Source organism: Rattus norvegicus, chromosome 8 (genome assembly GCF_036323735.1).
Source record: "Rattus norvegicus strain BN/NHsdMcwi chromosome 8, GRCr8, whole genome shotgun sequence".
NCBI lineage: Eukaryota > Metazoa > Chordata > Mammalia > Rodentia > Muridae > Rattus > Rattus norvegicus.
In genome coordinates, this window is record NC_086026.1 from 101940651 (window position 1) to 101959838 (window position 19188).

The window sequence follows — 19188 nt, forward strand, 5'->3', positions numbered from 1 at the left end:
CTGTCTTTATTGTGCCCACATCCTTCTGTTTCTCTCTCTCTTCCATTTCCCCAACACTTACAACTCCCAGGGTCCTCTAGGCTGTGCCCGGAGTCTTTGGATGTCTGTGGTCATCTCAGGAGTGGTCTTAGGAGTGCTATGCCCCACTCATGCATTATGGTACCTGGCAGGTATCATCTTAGGAAGCCCCCCCCCCTGGCTTGCACTACACTGGACTGGTGGTTCTCACAGACAAGCTACCTGTCTGGGTAGCCTGTCTGGGCCTGTGTGGTACTGGACTGATGATCTCCTCAGGTTCACTTTTTTCAGGGAACATTGGCTACTAATTATTCTGATGTTCACAGGGCAGAACACTGGGCCGAGGCACAGCCTCTCCCCTCACTGCCATCTACTGAAACACATGTGACACAGCAGCCACACTTGCAGTGCTCCTAAGGGCAGTCTTACCTTATGCTTTAGTCTTGATATTTTATCTGGGACTATTCTGCCTGTACAGCATTCCACTGAGTTTTCTAATTGCATTATTGGAGTTTTTTCAATTTCATCTTAATTTTGGCTTTATCTATTTTCAATAATCCTGTGTCTTTGTTGAAATCAGTTTGCAAATCCCAAATCATCTCCATCAGTTCATTTATCTTTATGTTAGTATTTTCTTGGGCATCACTCAGACATTTGTTGTTATTCGCTTTAAGTTTACTGCGATGTTTTTGTCTCCTTTAATATCTCTGAATTTTTTGTTCTGTTTCATAGATAACTATCACTGGATACCATTTTTATGGGACTTACAGATTTGGGAGGAGATATACTGTCTTGGCCCTTCATATTGCATATGTTATGTGCATGTGTGTGTGTGCATGCATGTATGCATGCGTGCATATGTGTTAAGACTTGGGCATAGGCAGGGGGAAGAAAAAAAAAGACTTGGGCAAAGAGACTTCTTTGTTTGTGTGAGTCCAATGTGACATTCTAGACTGCTTCAGTTGAGGAGTTTGTTTTTTGTTGTTTTCCTAGATTGGTTGATTTCAGGCCAGGTATGTGGAGTTGTAGGCCAGTCCTTCAAATACTCAGTGATGAATTTGGATTGGAGAAATGGAGGTGACTCCAATTCAGTGTTGAGCAAGAAAGCAGGTGGATGGAATGAATGGTTGGATTGCTTGTGCTAGAGTAAAAGCTGTGCCACGCAGACTATACCTGAAAATATGGGGATATCAGGGGTGGGCCAGGGGTCTTGGACAAGTGCACATGCTGTGAGACTAAGGGAAGCCTGATGTCCCAGGAAAGGGAGGATCCAGGCTGATCTGTTACATACGTAAGTGTTCATGTGGGACTAGACTGTGAGATTGGCTCTGGTACAGAAGGGTTAGCATCTGGAGACTCACCATAGTGAACCAGTGCACAATTTGTAACTCAGGATAACTCAGACTAGGGTAGTGCACTGAGTGTATGCGTTGGGCCAAGCCTAGAGATTGGAAATGGTGTCGGAAGACTAGGATCTATGGGACTCCCCAGGCTGAATGGTTCATAGGATGTATGATTGAGCCTAGGGTAAATACGCTATTCTTTGGTGGTCATAAGGCTGGCCTGGTGTTCAGAATTTTAGACTAGGCCAAGCCTGAAGGTTGGAAACTAGACAGGTGGAACTCACCAGGATGTGCCTATGCACATGAATGGGGAGTGAAACCAAGGCTAGTTATGGGGATTAGGAAAGGTACAGGCAAGCTAGGATGTAGAAGGCTCACCAGTCTGGAAAGGAGCACAGGATATGAAACCTTGGGTAGTCATACAGGTTGTAGTTCGTAGACATGCTAGGGTCAGGCTTGCTCACCAGGTTAGGCTGGTACACAGGATCTAGAATTTATATATTCTAAAGAGACACTGTGTCCCTTGCTCTGACTAAAGAACTATTAAAGCAATAGACCTCAAGAAACTGTAATTCCCTGTAAGATCTCATATTAAGAGAAAGGAAAGGCAGAAGCCTGATATTAGTCACACAGTGATCTTGAAAGATTTCACACATTTCTAAGAACATATCAGACTACTTTGATGAGAATGGGAGCTCAGATAAAGACAGGTCAGTGGTGAGGGGAACCACATCTTGACAAGGACTGCTGAGATGCACATAACCCTGGCCCACTATTTAGTCTCTTTTCAGATCCTCAAAGACAGACTGGCAGGGGATGACTGGGTCTTTTATCTTTCCAGCCAAATGCGTTCACATTGAGTCCATCTTCTTTCTTCTGCTTTTTACAAGTTAATTTGGCTGTTCTGATTCACTCCTCAAAGACGGGTGGTTGAACCAGACTTCTGGAAGTCCAGACTGTGACTCTGTTTTAGTAACAGCTTTTCACATTCTACATTAGGGTCTTTGATTCATTTTAACTGATTTTTGCTCACAGTGAGCCTATGGGTCTATTGTATTTTTTGACGTGACTTTTTTATTTCCAGCACTTTTCACAGAATTAAGAAAGGAAAACAACCTACATGCTTATCAGCAGAAGAAAGGGTGCAGGAAATTGCTACACATGCACAATTGAATTTTATTCAGCTGCAAAGAAAAATAAAATTATCAGAAAGACAGAAGACACTGGAAATCATTGTGTTAAGCAAAGCGTCCCAAACTCAGAAACGTACATATGGAAAATTTTATTTCATATGCAGATTCTGTATTATAATTGTTAGCATCTTGTCTAAGCTCCACCCTCTTGTCCCTTTCCCTCCTCTCTCTCCACATGCTCATGGCCAGCCTCTAGGGCCTCTACTTTTCTACTTCTCTACTCTCGTTCTCTCTGCCTTTCTCTGCATCTACTACCCTCTTGATTCGCCTCCCCATGCCCTGAATAAACTCTATTCCATACTAAACCATCTTGTGACTGGTCTCTTAGGGGGAAGGAATACCTTAGCACGGCCCCACAGAGCAACCCCCTTTCCCCATACCTGACTACACTTCCATAGAACATACCCCCTCCTCTTTATCTTTTTATAAACACATCAATAATCTTTATGGTTGTGCACTTGTGTGTAGGCATGCATGTTATAAAACTGGAAAGAAGATCACAAAAAGGGAAAAAGAAGTTTCAAGGGAAGTTTAGGAGAAGAAATAAAAAAAGTGAATAACAGAATAAATGTGAGGTGAGAACTGAAGCTAGTCTAGTGGAGGAGGGACTGCAAGAGATGGGGAGAGAAGTGGGAAAGGAGGATCAGCCCAAGGAACATGTGTAAAAATGCCACCAGGAAACATACTATTCAGACTGCTGACACTCAAAGAAGAAATTGAAATTAATAAAATGAAAAACAGAGAACAATTTCACGAGAAAGAACTTAGAGCATATTTAAGGTAGGTGACAAACATTCTTGATCAATAGTAAAAACTACACATATGAAAGACAAAAGGGAGGAAGGAAAGAAAAAGAAAAAGAAAGAAAGAAAGAAAGAAAGGAAGAAAGAAAGGAAGGAAGGAAGGAAGGAAGGAAGGAAGGAAGGAAGGAAAAAAAGAAACAATTGCTTCCTATTTCCTCCTATTGTTTATGGCATAAGTTTTTGGTCATTGTTATTTTTTAAGTGTAACTGAAGTTTCAAAATTATCTTTCCTTGCCATGTTTACAATTTCTAAAAGAGAAAAATACAAACTAACATAGACAAAATAGGCCCAGGGGCTGACAGGAGGACTCAACAAAGGTGCCAGCAGCCAAGCTTCATGACCCAAGTTCAATTCCCAGAACCCATATGGTGGATCCAACTTCCACAAGTTCTTCTGAGCGTCACATATGTGCTGTGACATGGGCACACAAACAAACAAACAAATGAAAACACACACAAAATAAATAATAATGTAATAATTTCTGCAAATGAAACAATAAAAAAACATAAATCCTATAATGTTTTATTGTATTTATTGATAAAACAATATCAAACACATCTTACAACTATAAACAAGTCAATTAGAAAAAGTTATTTAGGGGGGTTGGGGATTTAGCTCAGTGGTACAGTGCTTGCATAGCAAGTGCAAGGCCCTGGGTTCAGTCCTCAGCTCCAAAAAAAAAAAAAAAAAAAAAAAAAAAGAAAAAGTTATTTACATCATTTTATTTTATCTTTAAAATATCTACTGTCCAATACTCAAGTTTCAGTGAATTATCTTTAATATAAATATTAGCGATTAATCTGGAAGCTGTATTTCTTTACCTTATGCTAGTTCTCAATAACAACACAGAGAAACCAAGATTTATTTAAAACTGCACTTGAATATCAATAGTTAAATGATCTACCTTAATCTTCTATGCTAATTTGGCTACCTCCCAGCCCCATCCTATGATACATGCATATTATTATTGATCTGGCCCTTGGACTTTAGGTGTGTTTCCATGATCTCTCTCTAGACCCCTTCCTCATGGCTACAAATCCTCCATCCCCCTCACGGATCTCACTTCCTCTCTCCCTCTCTCCTCCCTCTGACTGGTGGATGTCCTGCCTTATTCTCTATTCTGTCCAGCCATTGGTTGATCAGTGTTTATTGACAAGGCAGAGACTAAATGGGAAGAAATGCTTACAGAAACTTGACACAGGACATGTTTGGTATAAGCATTAAAATGCTGTGTCCTGACTGAAACGAGATACGAGGGCAGAGAAATCTGCATTTGAGTAACACAAGGTTAAACTTTTACACAGTGTACAAAAACATTATGCCTACGCTCAAGTACCATTTAAAAAGACATTTATTAAGGTATACTGTAGATGTAAACCATCAGTAATGTGTAGGCATTTGAAGGGAGAGAGTTTGGATCACCTTGGGATCTGGCCATGAGGGTCTGAATGCAATGGCAACGTGGGTGGTGACTACTAGCTCTGGCCAGGCCTCTGGGAAAAGATGGCTTCCATTCTGGGTTAGCAATGACGACAGCAACCTTTTCTTTCTAGGTTCTTGCCTCTCCTTCCCTTCTGACTCCTACGACACTTCAGTGAGGATAACTGTATGAACAACCTTAATGGAATAAAGGAAAAGAAAACAACACATTTTTTCTACATAAGGTTCATTTTTTGTCACTTTTGCTTCATGAACATTATCTACGCTATTGTTTTCAGTAAGGCAATATATACTCAGTGTTGAAAAGTTGAATGAGTCAAATGAGCCATTAAAGTACTTAATTTCATAGTATTTTCCATTTTATGAATTTAAAGCTTTCATGGAAAAACTGAACCTCATTTTCAAACATACTTTAAGCGATCACGTGCTTTTTATAGGCTATACCTGTGTTTTTGGTAGATGCTGATTATCCTTTGAACTTAGTAGCTTTTACTTTGGGATAAAATTCATATTAATTATCTCTAAATTGTGATTTTTAATGATCATAGGAGAGACAAACCCAAGAATGCCCACATGCTTTAACAAAGTAACACTACAGTTACTTAGAAAACTACTGTGATTATGAGAGAGAAAAATTAGAGGGCTGCTTCCAAATGGCAGCCTTTTGATACTGGAGTGGTATGATGATAAAGTCGGAGGACCCTATAAAATAGGCGTCTGTGAGGTCCTGAGCATCTCCTGCACTGGGAGCAAGGAAGCCGTGTGCTTGTTATGCTGAGCACAAAGTCTCCAGTGGCTCTGAGCTCTGCCATCTGTGTCTGGAATACAGAAAATTACACCTGGTGCAAAGTATGGCTTTAGAAACGTGTAATGGAAAGTATTCAAAGGAGACAGCACGGGCTCCCGAGGTGCTGTGGACAGACTGGGCTGGGAATGGCCACACTCCAGCATTTTCTCAAATGACACACCCTTTCAAGTACAGACTCCTTTTCAGTTCCACTGCAAAGACACTTCCTGTAGTGTATGCCCCAGAACTCCTACTCCAGACCAGGAGTTAGTGCTTGCACAATACACATCTGAATAACGGTCATTTGTCTCAGACCAAAGCGTTATAACTTCTATTATTTCACCTTCTGTCTGCTAGTGGTGTCTTATAGTATCAGTTACTGATGGGTCTCTTTTTCTCCATGCTAGGTAGTAACTCATTTCAGGGTGACATTCTTGGGGAGTTCACCAAAGGGCATCCTAATGGAATTATGAACATTAAACTGCTCTCATTGAATCAAACGATGCGATCAATGTATGTTATGTTCACGTTTGCCAGAATAAACTCTACAAGGATAAGGGTTAGTATGCCAACTGCAATGACGGGACATGGAAGTAATCAGTCAGCAGCAGGACTATGAGTGGTGCCACGGAGAAAGGCCTACAGGAGGTCCATCGTAGAAGTCCATTGTTTGGGACTTAGGCAATGGTAACTCTAGCTTGAGATATCTCAATGTAATGGAACAAGATAATTCTGGAGCCAAATATGAATGACCATGGCCTTGTGAACACAGGTTCATGTCACACAAAATACCATGTTACAACATGGTTGCAGGTTCATGAGGTTTTCACAGTAACACCAGTCATTAATCAGGGTATTTTAAAAACGTATTTGTGGAAACAGCAGGAAGGTTTAGAAATGTGGGGAAATCCCTGCTCTAGGCCTTAGATGCTGTCTGATGACATTCTTAGCCCTCAGGTCAGGGGAAGCTAGCGGTCTCTTGTGCATTGCAAACAGATTTACCTAAGGACAGATATTAAGTGAAACAGTGCTGGGCAATGAGTGACCATAATGGCAACTAAAGCTGACCCAAACAACTTGGCTTTTGACCTGAAACACTCAAGTCTCCACAATCATAAAGGTTATATTATTCCTTCCACCTTTAAGTGGGTTTTGGGAGTCAAACTCGTGTCTTCAGTCTTGTGAAGCTGGCGCACCATATTAATTATGATACCTGACGAGCCAACTAATACGGCTCTGTCACAGAAGCGCTTACCTGTCAATCAGCCTCAAAGACTCTTTAATACAGGTGTGGATTTTATTCTTTTTCATAGAGGAATTATCTAATAGAAATCTGAGGCTATGATGAATATTTTTAAACAAGATTGAATTGTGTAAGAAAGTACTTAGTCACAGAGGCTTCGGAATCTAGAAGCTCTTCAGATTCTCAATATCCTGAGTCAGACTTGTTCTAGATTCTAAGGGTAAGACAAGGCGTCAAGCGAAGACTCTTAGGACTCTGCTGTCTTTAATATTTTACGGATATTTTCAAGAAAGGAGCATAAAAGCTATGACTGTAAATGGAATACAGATGTTAGGATGGATGATGACCCCAGTGGCAGGGAAGGGACTAGCAGTCAGTGAATGATCCCAATAGGAAGGAAACAGGTTTACTTAGTCTGTGGTAAGAGGCAGTAGACAGGACAGTAAGGAGCACACCATCTGTAGCCTAAGGCACTGGGTTGTAATGTCTCCGTTTTAGAGAAATTCCTATTCTGTTAGGGTGAGCTGGTGCTTTGTAGTTTCTTGGAAAGTAATTCCTGCCATGTGGTTAAAGGCAGTCAAGATTGGTTTGTGTTTGGTCTTACCAGGTTAGCATGAGTTGCTGTGTAGTCGATAGTAATGAAATCTTCACCATACAAATAGGGGCTGTCCTGAGTGACCAGTGCCAGCTTCTGGGTGAAACTTAGATTACTGCACTCTGTAGTTAGCAGTTTGGCTGAAGGCAAGCCTTTCTCTTTGAGTTTTCTGGACAAAGCTTGTGAAAATTCCCTAATGGAGACTGCAATAATAAATGTGCTGGTTCACGGAGAAGTTGAGACCAAATAACCTTAAAAAAATCTTCTTTAGGAAAGTTGTAGCCAAGATCAAGCCTTGAGAAGGGAGATAGCTGAGAAGAGATAGCTTAAAACTAAAGATAAGAAAAGATAACATTCAAAAACTGGATGATGGGAAACTGAGGGAGTATTCCAACAAAACCACAAGCAAAATGGAGTTCTGGCTTTTGTAAGATTTTTTGGGGGGGAGAGGGGTAATGGGAAATCCCAGGCTACATTAATAGACTCCTGTTATGTATGGAACCAATACTAGATGGTCCCAAGCATCAGCTTGGCACAGTGTTTTCTCAGTACCACATTGTAGAAGGGCATGGCCTTCTTATGGATGGAAACTAGAGTTCCCTTTGAGTTTTTAGTCTCATTAATAAAATTTAAAAGCAGACTTAGAAGCAATCTTGAGGACAACATTATTAAACATTGGGAGAAAAACAACAGGACAGTAAAGCTAAAAATATCTCAGCAACCACAAGGCACAGGGTGAGCAGGTGTAGACGGAAAAGGCATGCGTTTTAGCTAGGCCTGGAGGTCAGAGAAAGGGTTAAAGCCTAGTGTCAGAGAAATGAGGCTGAGGAAGCTGGGCTATAGGTCTGAGTTCAGAGAACACCTCCTTCTAATCTCTTGTGTCCCCAGGCAAAGGTCTACATCAAGGACACATGGTAAGAAATAGGAATAGCATATAAAACCACAAAAGACCCCAGATAACCAAAACAGTACTGAGCAAAAAAAAAAAAAAAAAAAAAAAGTTAGAGGAATTTCTCTTCCAGACCTCTAGACATTTTACAGAGCCATAGTAGTTAAAAACAATATGGAAAAAAATGTCGTAATGGCACAAAAAATGCATATAGATCATTAGAACAAAATGGGAGCTAGAAACAGGAGTACATGTAATTACAGCCATCTAATATTTGACACTGGAGAAAAGACAAGTCACTATCTTCAACAACTGGTGCTGGGAAAAGTGGATGTCTACATGTAGAAAAATAAACTTAGGGGCCTGCCGATCGCAGCGCGCTCCCTCCTCTCCCCCAAACTAAATCCAAATGGAATCAAAGTCCTAAAGGTTAAACCGGAAACACTGAGTCTGCTTCAAGAAAGCATGTGGAGTACTCTAGAATACAAAGATGTTGAAAGGAATTTCTGAATATGGTTCAATTTGCCAGGAATTGAGGACAGCAACTGACAGGTGGGCCCTCTAAAACTAAAAAGCTTCTGAAGAGCTAAAGAAACAACCAATACAAATTTTGACCATCCTGACTGGGTAAGATGAAATATCAAAGGAGTTTTAGTTGACATTTCATTGATGGCCAGGATGTTGAATGTTTTAAAAATTATTTCTGAGGCATTTGTATTTCATCTTTTGAGAACTCTTTGCTTAGATCCATGTCCTATTTTAAAATCGGGGTGTGTTTTTTCTTTATGTTTAGTTTTTTTTCATTTCTGTGTATATTTTAAAAAATGAATCCTTTGTCAGATATATAACTGGTAAAGATTTTTCACACTCTGTGGGCTGCCTCTTCACTAGGATGATGGTTTTCTTTGACACATTAGAACATGTTTAGTTTCACACAGTTCCATTACTGATCTCTGGCCTTAATGCTTGTAGTATTAACATTCTGCACAGAAAGTCCTTTCCCATGCCAACAGTGCAAATGTATTCCCTTCTTTCCTCTTCCATCAGGGTATCAGCTCTTACCTGAAAATCTTTGATGACAATCTTTGGAGTGATTTTGTGCAGGGTGAGAGGAGAGGATCTAGTTTTAGTCTTCTGCATGTAGCTATCCAACTTTAGAGCTTTAGAGCACCACTTGTTGAAGATGCTATCATATCTTTGATATATATATATATATAATTTCTATGAAAAAATTATCTTGAGTATTGATAGGCACCACCTTGAGTCTGTAAATTGCCTTTGGTAGGATGACCTTTTGCAATATTTATTCTATCAATTCATGAGCATGAGAAAAACTCCCATCTGCTGGTGTTTTCTTTTCAAACGAGGTTGTTTCTCTGATTTCTTGTTATGATTGTCACTTGTATATCTGAAGGCTAGTGAGTTTTGTTAGTTTATTTTGTAACCTGTTACTTTGCTGAATGCATTTATCAGATGCAGGAATGTCTGGTGGAGTATTTACTCTTTTCTGTATAGAATCTTATCATCTGCAAATAAGGATGATTTGATTTTTCTTTTCCTATTTGTGCTTCTATTTCCCTCACTTGTATTATTGTTCTAGCTAAGGCTTCAAACACTATTTTGAACAAAATTGATGAAAGCAGGTACCCTTTTCTCGATGCTGATTTAATGGCAATGCTTTGTATTTTGAAGTTTATTTAACATGGTGTTGATCTGTAGGCTCCTTGCACATTGCCTTAACTAAGATGAGATATGCCACGTGTATCCTTACATTCTCTACTGCATTTATCATGAAGGGATATTTCTACATCTGATGAAGTGATCGTGTGATTTCTGGCTTTGAGTCTGTTAATAATGTGTCTGATTACATTAACTGATTTATGTATATTGAACCATCCCCACATTTTTGGGATAAAGCCCACTTGCTTATGGTACAGTCTTTATGATGTGCTTTTAAATTTGTTTGCAAGTATTTTATCAAGGAGTTTTGAATTTTGAGTTCATTAAAGGTATTGGGACGTAATTCTCTTTTTCTTTTCTACTTTGATTTATTTACTTATTTCTCATTTTTGTCTGCTTTTGGTTCAGATAATTCAGGAATCACAAAAAGAGTTTGGAAGTGATCTATCTTTTCTGTTTTATGATATAATTGACAGAGTACTGGTATTCTTGGGATATCTGGTAGAATTCCATGCTGAACCAATCTGGCTACAGGCTGTAGAGATGCATTTGATTTATACTAATTAGCTCCTACGTCTTTCTACTTAGTTTTTGTCTTAATGATCTATTGATAAGAGATTGAAGTCACACTATCCCTGTGTTTGATTCATAAATGTTTAGAATTGTAATGTCCTCTCAGTTGTCTTTTCCTTTAATGACTATCTTCTGACCACTTTTGGCTTGAGGTTATTTTGTCAGATATTAGCTGTTTCTTTGTTACCCTTGCTTGAAAACATTTCCTCACTCTTTTACTCTAAGGTATGTCAAGCCTACATTGGAAGGTGTGTTTTTTGGATGCAGTAAAAAGGATTCTGTTTTCTAATCCAATCTGTTAATCTGTATCTTTTTTTGGGTAACGGGACTGTTATTACTGAAGCTATTTTTGAACAGTATTTATTAATTCCTGTTATTTTCTTGTGGAATTTTGTTCTTACCATCAGGTAGCTAGCTCTCTACCTTTCGCATACACTAAGTACCGGTCTGTGCTTGTTGAGTAGAGCCAGGCAGATGGGAGTGTTTATGTATCCATGAAATACACTGTTATTCTCCTTCATCAAAAAGGAATCAAAAGCTGCTTGCGAAATGGAGTCTTTCAGGGAAAGACACAGTCTGAAAAACCATATTTTACTCAGTATATAGTGACTTATAGCAAGGTACAGACTGGTCTCAATGAGAAAAACGGAAACGATCCCTTTTAGATCACAGAGTGCTAGACTCCCCTCCTCTCTTCTCTGCTTCCCTCTCTGATATCAAAGAAAATTGGGACCACTAGAACACAAGAAAATATGAAAATCATACTAGGAAAATTGGGCCCAAAAACTTACTGAACATCAGGCTGGGGAAAAGTGAAACTGCCTCACCTGGACCCCAAGTGGAGGACAATCCCATAGTGAAAGTCCCACAGGCCAATCCTGTGATCATTCCATGTGTTCATCAAAGGATAGACAGGCAGAGAGATCCTCACTGTCTCAGGGACTGGAGGTCAGCTTGTGGACACAGCCTATTTAAACTGCCATCCACTTATCATCCTGTGTCTTATCTAGTTGCACTTGTCATCCAGCTGTTCACCTGTTCTTTCATCTGGATCTGGTTCTGCCCTTCATCATGACAACCAACACAGTGTCACACCCCTGCAGCTCAGCTCCAACCTCACCATCTGTCTCAATGGCAATAACAGATTCCCAACCCCGCTTCCTATCTTCCTGCAGAGACATTTTTGCATCCCTGTTGGGCTGCCAGCTTCTGACTCTCAAGCTTCTTTGAAACTCCTTAAACTCTGCTTCAACCTCTTTAACCATTTTAGCCATTCTCTACCTGATAAAGCTATTATATTTCTTGTGTGATATGTAAAGTGTGGTCTGAGAGCTAATATTAGTAACTAAGATTGATGAGAAGAAACTTAGATTTAGTTTGGTTGGTTTCTTAGAGTTTCTATTGCTGTGATAAAAATGCAATGGCCAAGAACAACTTATAGAGGAAAGGAATCATTGTATTGTACAAGCAAGTGCATCTTCAAAAGATGTCTGTTCAGTAACTTGAGGCCGGAACTGAAGCAGAGGAGTGGTACTTACCGGCTTGCTCTTTGTGGCTTCCTCAGCCTATTTTCTTCCAGTATCCAGAACCACTTGTCCAAGGATGACATCATCTACAACTGGCTGGGCTCTCCCACACCAATCACTAACTTTTAAAAAATGCATTGTAGACTTGTCTGCATGCCAATTTTATATAGTTTCCTCAATTGAGAAAGTCCTTCTTCACAAATGACTGTCACTGTGTCAAGTTGCTATAAAACTAGACAGTACAGTTGGCTATCAAAAAAAAAAAAAAAGGGCCTACCTGCCATACTTTGTGAGTTAATTTTTGTTCAACAAATCCTGACATTATACAAGGGCACAGACATGTTTGTCTATGTTTCTAACTGTATGTTCATGCATTTGTCTTTTACTTGTGGCTTTTGTTTTCATAAACTTGAGTACTTATTTGAAATAATAATAATAATAATAATAATAATAATAATAAATCCTAATACTTTATTGGATAAATGAAACTCAGGGCCTGGGCCACAGAACCAGCTCAGTAAGTGACAGAGTGCCATACCTGAAATTCATAAAGAGATAACTCAGTTCTACAAAGATATTCTTTGACCCAACACATCTGCAGTAGTACTCAGGCACTCCTATGCCCAAAATAAAATGTTTGTTAAATTTCAGGCCCCCTTTTCTAAAACCCTCATGCAGTGTCTAAGGGATGTGTTCTTAATGATTCTGATTTTGCCATAACTTCCTTCCTAATAAAGACTAAGCCACAACTTCCAGTCCTTCTATGTGCAGTGCATTCATGTCACTTCAGCTTCCTGTGCCTTGGGCTAGTACTTAAGGAAATGAGAAAACTTAAAAACAAAAGAACCAGAAAGAAACCATTAATAACTGCTGTTGAACAAGAAAAATGTGACACTACGCCCCAGCTGGTCACAATTAGTAGCATTTTAGTGTTATCTGTGTCAACAGATATGTTGCGGCTCTGGACTTCATTGAAACCTACTTGGATGACAAACGCAGACACCACAAATGTCTGCTTCTGGGCTTGTGGGGTGACTCATAGCGCAGACAGCTCTGTCTCAATCATTGTGACTAGTCAGAAAGCATCTGCTAGAATCATCTTCTCAGAAGACCATGCACCATTTGGCTCTCTCTGCGGTCCTGGCCTCTCCTTGCTATTTTAACTTGGCTGAGTTAGTTTTAAGTATGACATCATTTTTCCGATGTACATGGCCTTCCCAACTCATATCTACCTAGGGAAGATTCCATAGAAGCTGGTTAAAGCATGCAATCAAGGTTTTAAAAAAAATGACGTTTAATCTGAAAGTGTTGGAATGAGAACTGAGATTACTTATAGAAAACCGTACGCTTATTAATCTCTAATGACACAGACAAATGAGAGTAAATTAAAATCCTCAGAACACGAGTCAGTGTTCTCTGTTAGAAGTAAGTAGCTTTGTTTGCTAATTATTCATTATGTTAAGCAGCTCATTTAATTTTCTTACTGGCTGAAAAGACATTCAACTTTACCATACATATGCCACCTAGGAAATCATCTTTCCTTAGATGAGAGCTTGGAATACCGCTGGAGTTCCCGAGCATGTTACAAACCTTTCATACTTGAAGAGCAGAGTCAGCACTGTGGTAACTTAGCCATCCTTAAGTGAGGAAAGGCTGCACTCCAACATGCCCAGGAAACCCCTGGTTTAGATGGAGTCACAGAGGAATGGTCTGCTGTTTTCTCGCTCTCTTCTCCCCCATGTGGTTTCTCCTCCCTTTTGAGGTTAAGATCTTACATGCGTATCCCAACTACTCAGACCAGTCTCCTTTTCCTAAACTTCTTCCTTTGGATCAGTTTTGTCTGTCTGACTTTATCGGTTTCCTTTACAGACTACTCCCCCTCCCTTTCCAGAAGGGCCTGCTTTCTTTCATTTCATTCCTTGGCTGTCTGGTTATTTTCCTTCTAGTTTGTTTCTTACAATGTTCTTCTCCATATCCACCCATCATGAAGTATGTTCCCGGAGCATTACGTCTTATTCACCCAACAAATATTCACTGAATAAATATTCTTTGACATTCTCTTACACCCACATATAGACCATCACATTTTGTCGGCTGTACAGTAGAACTTATTGAGAAACTGACTTTGATTTAGTAATACCAATGTGGTTAATGCCACCATGGCCTTTTTGCTAGGCTTCAATCTTTAAATTGGTTTGTAGTGTTGCTTTTCGCCACTGCCTGCCCCTTGGTTCTTCATCTAACATCTGGAATCTTATTCCAGTGTGCAAAGCACACTTCTGCTCTTCCTAAAACATTCACAGGACTTCTTTGTTCACTTAGGTCAAAGAAAGAGGTCAGGCAGGTTCCCTATGTGCTCAGCTGTCTCATAGGATGATAGACTGAATCTCTAAAGAGGTTGAGCTCAATTTGAGCTGGCTAGCTCAAAGAAGGCAGAGAGGGTTGTTTGTTAGAAGTCTTTATACAGATAGATAACATGAACGAATGCAGGCTTATTCCTGTTTTCTCCTCTGATCTTAGCATTTCTGAGCATGACAACTTGACATCCTGCAATCTAGAGTTACACAATCATTGGTAGGTTGCTATGTCTCTGAGCACACATGCTGGGAATGTGTGGAAAACAAGCATTGTTTCGAGGCCCTTCAAAGAATGTTGGAGTTGAAAATAAAGATATCGCAGATATCTTGTGCCTTGACTATGCTATCTATAAGGTGTAATTATACATCAGGTCTGTGGACTACAGGCTGTACCTACTGGGTTAGATTACAACATGAATGGACTCCTGGTTGTCTTTTTTGGACTTTCTTCAACCTCACCTACTCAGTTTCTTCTGAACACTCTTCCTGTAACCAAGGCTGAAACACAGAGGAACCCAAACAATGACAATGATTGCTATATAAACTTTTTTTTAAAGGTTACATACATTTTATTGCTGGACAAACCACACCCCCAATTTAGGCACGAGCAAGTCTCCAGGTTAAAATGTTAAACTCTGTCTGGTAGGATTGAGCAATGACCATGATTCAGGATAAACCCCCAGTCCTGCCATTCTGTGAACTATTACAGACCCAGCTTCGTTCTCCTCCAGTGTCTTCTCTTTGGGTTTTACCTGATTTTGTTCCCAGTTTTCATCCGAATTCATTGAGGAGTAGGACGATTTTGCTTTTGTTTCTTGGCCAGGGATCGCTTGATTCTCAAAGCCTTGTGAGAAGGCATGGCAAGAAGTCAGATCAGGTGTAGGGCAGAGGAAAGGAGAAGAGAGTGCCATACAGATTTTGGAGGATAAAAACGAAACATTCATCTTGTGGTGAGAGATGAAGTAGTCAAACCAATCAAATGCAGGATATAGCATGAGGCGGCTTAAACTTTAGTGAAATAATTTGAATTGTAGGCAAATGGGTTAGGATTGTTTCCGGCTCTGTGAAATCTTTGTATCTGGGGATGAAAAAAAATCATGACTATGATGGATCTAGCCTTAATACAGAGTGCCACAGTTTGGGTAGTGGAAGCAGCCACAGAAAATTTGGCCAGTGATAAAAAGCTTGAGCTGAGGCATTAAGTGGTATGCTACTTAAGCAGGAAAAAGGGAATGGAAGGAGGGAGAGGAAATGTGAAGGAAAACGTAACAGTCCTCTAGGTTAGTGCTATTGTGAGTAGAAATTAAAAAAAAAAATCTGGCTCGTACCCAAAAGAGAGCTGGATTCTCAGAAGTGCAGACAATCCTGAGAGTTCAGGGAAGATTGACACTTCTGCTTACATCTTGGCCCAAGAGGAACCTGCCTAGTGTCCTCTGGATACAGTAACCTAGGAGCAATCAGGGGCAGGAGCCTTGCCATTTCTTCCTGAGCCCAGAGCTAAAGCCAGTCCCCAGAGCACTGACATACCTGAGAGCAGAGGTGAGGCCAACTCCTCTGCTCCAAGCAAACCCACCTGGAGGCTTCAGGTCACACAAAGTCAGGAGCAGCTCTCTGTTCCCAGATATAGCTGAAAGAAAACAGGTCTTCAGGACTGCTGACACACAAGCCTACAGGAAGGTCAAGTCACTGTCAGAGACACCAAGACAAGCTAATACCAGAGACAACCTGATGGCGAGAGGCAAGCACAGGAACCTAAGCATCAGAAACCAAGGCTAACTTGGCACCATCAGAGCCCATTTCTCTCACCAAAGCAAATACTGGATATCTAAACACATCAGAAAAGCAAGATCTAGATTTAAAATCACACCTCATGATGCTGATAGAGGACTTTAAGAAGGACATAAATAATTCCCTTAAAGAAATACAGGACAACACAGTTAAATAAGTAGAAGCCCTTAAAGAGGAAACACAAAAATCTCTTAAAGAATTACAGGAAAACACAACCTAACAGGTGAAGGAATTGAACAAAACCATCCAGGATTTAAAAATGGAAATACAAATAATAAAGAAATCACAAAGGGAAATAACCCTGGAGATAGAAAACCTAGGGAAGAGATGAGGAGTCATAGAAGCAAGCATAACCAACAGAATACAAGAGATAGAAGAGAGAATCTCAAGGGCCAAAGATACCTTAGAAAACATTGATATAATCATCAAAGAAAACGTAAAATGCAAAAAGCTCCTAGCCCAAAACATCCAGGAAATCCAGGACACAATGAGAAGATCAAACCTAAGGATGATAGGTATAGAAGAGAGTGAAGACTCCCAGCTCAAAGGGCCAGTAAATATCTTCAACAAAATCATAGAAGAAAACTTCCCTAATCTAAAGAGAAGCCTACAAGAAACCTACAGAACTCCAAATAGATTGGACCAGAAAGGAAATTCCTCCTGTCACAAAATAGTCTAACCACCAAATGCACAAAACAAAGAATATTACAAGCAGTAAGGGAAAAAGGTCAAGTAACCTATAAAGGCAGACCTATAAGAATTACACCAGACTTCTCACCAGAGACTATGAAAGCCAGAAGATCCTGGGCAGATGTCATACAGTCCCTAAGAGAACACAAATGCCAGCCCAGGCTACTACATCCAGCAAAACTCTCAATTAACATCGATGGAGAAACCAAGATATTGCATGACAAAACCAAATTTACACAGTATCTTTCTAAAAATCCAGCCCTTCAAAGGATAATAGATGGAAAACTCCAACACAAGGAGGGAAACTAAACCCTAGAAAAAACAAGAAAGTACTCTCCTTACAATGAATCCAAAAGAAGAGAGACACACAAACATAATTCCATATCTAACAACAAAAATAACAGGAAACAACAATCACTATTCCTTAATATCTCTTAACATCAATGGACTCAATTCCCCAATATAAAGACAGACTAACAGACTGGATATGTACAGAATCCAGCATTTTGCTACATACAGGAAATACACTTCAGTGACAAAGACAGACACTACCTCAGAGTAGAAGTGTGGAAAACAATTTTCCAAGCAAAAGGTCCAATGAAATAAGCTGGTGTAGCCATTCTAATATCGAATAAAATCGACTTTCAACCAAAAGTTATCAAAAAAGATAAGAAAGGATACTTCATATTCATCAAAGGAAAAATCCACCAAGATGATCCTAAATATCTATGCTCCAAATACAAGGGCACTCACATTCATAAAATAAACCTTACTAAAGCTCAAATCACACATTGCAACTCACACAATAATAATAGAGATTTCAACACCCCATTCTCATCAATGGACAGATCATAGAAACAGAAATTAAACAGAGACACAGAGAAACTAACAGAAGTTATGAACCAAATGGATTTAACAGATATTTATAGAACATTTCATCCTAAAAGAAAGAATATCCCTTCTTCAAACCACCTCATGGTACCTTCTCCAAAACTGACCATATAATCGGTCACAAAACAGGCCTCAACAGATACAAGAAGATTGCAATAATCCCACGCAACCTATCAGATCACCATGGACAAAGGCTGATCTTCAATAACAACAAAAATGACAGAAAGCCCACATATACATGGAAGTTGAACTCAAATGATATCTTGGTCAAGGAAGAAATAAATAAATAAATTAAAGACTTCTTAGTATTTAATGAAAATGAAGGCATAAGATACCCAAACTTATGAACACAATGAAAGCAGTGCTAAGAGGAAAACTCATAGTCTGAGTGCCTGCAGAAAGAAACAGGAGAGAGCATACATCAGCAGCTTGACAGCACACCTAAAAGTTCTAGAACAAAAAGACGCAAATAGACCCAAGAGGAGTAAAAGGCAGGAAATAATCAAACTCAGGGCTGAAATCAACCAAGTAGGGGAAAAAAGGACTATACAAAGAATCAAGAAAACCAAGAGCTGGTTCTTAGAGAGAATCAATAATATAGATAAACCCTTAGCCAGACTAACCAGAGGTCACAGAGTGCATATCCAAATTAACAAAATCAGAAATGAAAAGGAAGGTATAACCACAGAATCTGAGGAAATTCAAAAAAATCATCAGATCCTACTACAAAAGGCTATATTCAACAAAACTGGAAAATCTGGAGGAATTGGCAATTTTCAAGACAAATACCAGGTACCAAAGTTAAAACAGGAACAGATAAACCATCTAAACAACCCTATAACTCCTAAAGAAATTGAAGCAGTTATTAAAAGTCTCCCAACCAAAAAGAGCCCAGGACCAGATGGGTTTGGTGCAGAATTCTATCAGACCTTCATAGAAGACCTCATACCAATGCTGTCCAAATTATTCTACTAAATAGAAACATACAGAGCACTACCCATTCCTTCTATGAAGCCACAATTAAACTTAAAATTAAACCACACAAAGACCCAACAAAGAAAGAGAACTTCAGACCAATTTCCCTTATGAATATTGATGCAAAAATAATTCAATAAAATTATTGCAAATTAAATCCAAGAACACATCAAAACAATAATCCATCATGATTAAGTAGGCTTCATTCCAGGGATGCAGGATGGTTCAGTATATGGAAATCCATCAACATAACCCACTATATAAACAAGCTCAAAGTAAAAAACCATGTGATCGTTTCATTAATGCTGAGAAAGCATATGACAAAATTCAATACCACTTCATGATAAAAGTCCTGGAAAGAACAGGAATTCAAGGCCCATACCTAATCATGGTAAA

The 19188-nt window shown here is 39.4% G+C and overlaps 1 long non-coding RNA gene, 1 other non-coding gene and 1 pseudogene across 2 annotated transcripts; all 3 read right to left on the reverse strand.

The window, feature by feature from the left end:
• Positions 1-311: 311 nt before the first annotated feature.
• On the reverse strand, positions 312-442 carry LOC120094505 (small nucleolar RNA SNORA17). Its single transcript, XR_005488809.1, has one exon. It is a non-coding gene; the product is annotated as a small nucleolar RNA SNORA17 (small nucleolar RNA).
• Positions 443-4691: 4249 nt separating this feature from the next.
• Positions 4692-8740, reverse strand: LOC134480086 (uncharacterized). The gene is made up of 2 exons (XR_010054240.1): positions 6841-8740; positions 4692-4975 (listed from the first exon to the last, which is right to left on the reverse strand). It is a non-coding gene; the product is annotated as an uncharacterized LOC134480086 (long non-coding RNA).
• Positions 8741-14993: 6253 nt separating this feature from the next.
• Positions 14994-15442, reverse strand: Rpl39-ps5 (ribosomal protein L39, pseudogene 5; annotated as a pseudogene).
• Positions 15443-19188: the final 3746 nt, after the last annotated feature.